The sequence below is a fragment of the Diaphorina citri genome, unplaced genomic scaffold (genome assembly GCF_000475195.1).
Source record: "Diaphorina citri unplaced genomic scaffold, Diaci psyllid genome assembly version 1.1 scaffold1337, whole genome shotgun sequence".
Lineage (NCBI taxonomy): Eukaryota > Metazoa > Arthropoda > Insecta > Hemiptera > Psyllidae > Diaphorina > Diaphorina citri.
The window spans coordinates 69,398-73,594 of NW_007378765.1; positions in this window are offsets into that span (position 1 = coordinate 69,398).

The window sequence follows — 4,197 nt, forward strand, 5'->3', positions numbered from 1 at the left end:
GAAAAGAAAGACAGATTTTGTACCAAACACACAAGACCTTGTTTATTAGACTGCGGGAGTAAAGGGACTTTTCATTCTCATTCTGGCAGTATAAACAGAGTATATTCTATTCCATTCTATCTTGGTGTAGTGGTCAACTCGCCTGGTAATCAAGAGGGCGTGGGTTCAATCCCAGCCAAGGCAATGAATTTTACCCTCAACTTTGTTAGGGAATTTGACCCAAATAAAAGTAAGTCTTTTTTTAAAGGTTTGATAGAGGGAACTGTAACTGCTTAAGGTCTTATCGTTCTGAAAAGAAAGACAGGATAGGAGAAAGCGAGCCGTTCCGAGAACGAACCTCATCTGTTTAAGATACAGTCCGCCCCGGGCGGAAATCGAACCCGCGACCTAGCGCTTACAAGACAGACGTGCTACTTCCCAAGCTAACTAGGCTGGCCCTACTGTTATGATCAATTCTCATATTAAATTGAGGTCAAAATTCCATCCCAGGCAGGAATCGAACCCTTGACCTAGCGCTTGCAAGGCAAGCGCGCTACTCTCCAAGCTAACCAAGTTAGCTCTACTGTTGTTTAGGTCAAATTCTCAAAATAAATTGAGGTCAAAATTCCATACCTCGGCTGGGATTGAACCCACACTCCCTATTTACTAGGCGAGCGTCTTGACCACTACACCAGGTATTAATCGTATAAAATCGTCGAGATAAAACTTGAAAATTCCTTCAATCGCCACCCTGTATCTTACACCATGGGGAAACAACCTTGCTAATTTTTCCTGAATTCAAAAAAATCCCTAAAATTTCACTGACGTAAAGTACTAGTAATGACATTCATATGTATTTCGTGTTGGATTGGGATCTTCATCTTATTTTCAAGTTTTGTGGTACTAACCACCTTTGCAGGCTCTATTTAAATGTGAGTTATTTTTATACGAAAGCGTTTTCTACTTATGTATGTATCTACCAGTAGAGAGATGGTTTTTGTGTTTGGTTTTTCTATAGTTACCCCTCCTCTATATTTGATTAGCCGATTTTTCAATATATCTATATCTACTTTTACCAATTAATAGAAGTTGATATTTATTTATTTCAACTTATTGTTTCATTACAAATTTCATCAGTAAAATAGTTTCTTCAAATTAAATTGATCCCAAGGGCAAGGAAAACCTAGAGGGTTGGAAAATTTGAACAGCCATAATTGACATTCAACTAGGCCATGTTGTCTTGAACTTTATGGAAACCTTTTGACGGAGAAAACAGATCGTGTGGCGCTGTTAGGGATTCTCAATGTCATATATAAGACATTATACACCGAAACAGGAGCTATCGCCACACATTTGACAGTTGTTTACCCCACGGTGGTGCCTTTTCAAAGGTATAATCGAAGTTTCGTCATATGTATAGGTAACATACGAGACCTTGCATTAGAAGGCTAAACACATAAGTAGCATAATGAAATCTGACTATTAGATAGACAGAGAATTAAGTGTCTTAGCCGTAAATATAGGTAAGAGCTTGAGGATACATTTCGTCACGTTAAGCCCCGTTTCCACTTGGCATATCATCCGGTTTTCCCCCCCGAATGTCCTGTAGGCAATGTTTTAAAATAATGAGATTGTTCCCACTACACACGACACAATATATTATGGCCTTTATTTTCACATTCATACAAGAACGGTACACACTGCCCATCTATCCGGGAACAATCAATGTTCCAAAGGATGGGTTGGAAAATTTGAACAGCCATAATTGACATTCAACTAGGCCATGTTGTCTTGAACTTTATGGAAACCTTTTGACGGAGAAAACAGATCGTGTGGCGCTGTTAGGGATTCTCAATGTCATATATAAGACATTATACACCGAAACAGGAGCTATCGCCACACATTTGACAGTTGTTTACCCCACGGTGGTGCCTTTTCAAAGGTATAATCGAAGTTTCGTCAAAAATGACAATATTTCATCTTTTTGTCGCATGACAGTGTATTATTATTATTTTTAGAACGAAAAATGGGGGTCGGTCATAAAATAAATAAAGAAAAGTACATTTTCAGATTTATAAAGGTAGGAATTCAGGCACGAAACAATTTTATATTTTACAAGAAAAATAACAGGTACCTCTTAAGTAGAATGAATATCACTCACAAAAGGTACGCTATAGCGTATTATTGTAACAAATCTAGTTGGTACAATTTAATGTATTGTACCAAATGTCCAATTTCTTGAAGGTACCAAATTGTTATCACTTACAAAAGGTACACAAAATTGTACCTACAATAAGTTAGTCTCTTACAAAAAGAATTAACAACAAAAATAAATCAAAATCTATCGATCCTTTACATGCTTACTAAAAGAAATCTCTGGAAAAAAAACACTTGTCAGCAAAATTAAATAAAATTGATGTCCTATTTCTCATTATAATTCAAGCAACTTATCCAGACAATTGGATAATAACACTTGTCAGCAAAATTAAATAAAATTGATGTCCTATTTCTCATTATAATTCAAGCAACTTATCCAGACAATTGGATAATCACATGGGTCCAATGTGAGACGGGTCTTAACTAACTATTGATTCAATCTGATTGGTTGATTTCAAACTTTACAGCCAATCAAAATCAAGAGTTAAACCTAATTTGAACGCCAGATAGGCCCAGGCCATTAATGCAAGAGCTCTTAAATCGAGTTTAAACCCAGATTGTTCCCCGACAATGACTTTGTACGTACACTTACGTACGTTGAAACAAGTTAAGGAGTAGTAGTATCCTCTGCCATCGATACGCTCATGAATTAGTCCTGAGGAGGGGACACATAAGAGTTTAAAAGAAGAAGAAAATATCTGGTGTGAACATCACATGACTGTCCTTATCCTATTCGGCGGATTCTAAACTCCGCCAGAAGCGTTGCACCGGCACATAAGAGTTTCAAAGAAGAAGAAGAAGAAGAAGAAGAAGAAGAAGAAGAAGAAGAAGAAGAAGAAGAAGAAGAAGAAGAAAATATCTGGTGTGAACATCACATGACTGTCCTTATCCTATTCGGCGGATTCTAAACTCCGCCAGAAGCGTTGCACCGATCTTAACCAAAAGTTTCGTGTTGCATACTTGTCACATTTGTAAACTACAAACCAAATTTCAAGTCTCTAGCTCTTTCCGTTCTCGAGATATTTTGTTTACAGACAGACACACACACGGACCAATGGCTGAAACTTTGGCAGCTCTTACCGTTCTCGAGATATTTTGTTTACAGACAGACACACACGGACCAATGGCTGAAACTTTGGATTTAGGCTCTAGGGACCTCTCAAATCATCAGAATTGGAAAAAAAGGAGTGTTTCACCGCAGTTTTTATTTCCTAGCCATGAAACAACTGTTACATTAGACGCATGTGGTCTGTTTCGTAGTATGCCCCTCATTAGATGAGAAAAAGAAGAGAATGACATAGGCATGAGCCTTGTTAAAACTAAAGTTTTGATCAAAATCTAAAGTTGTTGTTATAGCGGCTTCAGCTGTAACCGAATGGTGAAGGTAGAATAATAATAGTAATAACAATAAAGAAAGGATATCTTTTTTTTTTTTGCCATACACCGGGGTGATGGTCTCTAGCCATGTTTAATTGGCCCGTCCTGAACCGCAGTAAACCATCGTAAGATAGGTGAATGGTGAAGGTAGAATAATAATAGTAATAACAATAAAGAAAGGATATCTTTTTTTTTTTGCCATACACCGGGGTGATGGTCTCTAGCCATGTTTAATTGGCCCGTCCTGAACCGCAGTAAACCATCGTAAGATAGGTGGATGCTCCAAATTTTCGGAGTCTAGCCTAGGGTAGAGGAGAAAAATAAATAAAGGGAAAGGCGAGGTAGGCCCTAAATATGGCCCTGAGATTCACCACAAATATTTATTTATTTATTTAGAGATTTTCAATATTACAAAAATACACACTTACACACCATTGATGTTGATCCCAAAGGTTCCCGTGTTGCTATCACCACTAGCCCGAGTCCTCTCATTAAACTGGCCCACATTCTCCTCACTCAAAACGACCACATCATCATCTGAACTACATTCCTCCTTACTAGACCGCGCCGCGGCCGATTCAATCGCGAGAATCCCATTCTGTCCGACGGCCGTCTGGGAATTTTCAATGCTCCAAAATCATCAGAATTGGAAAAAAAAAATGAGTGTTTCACCGCAGTTTTTAT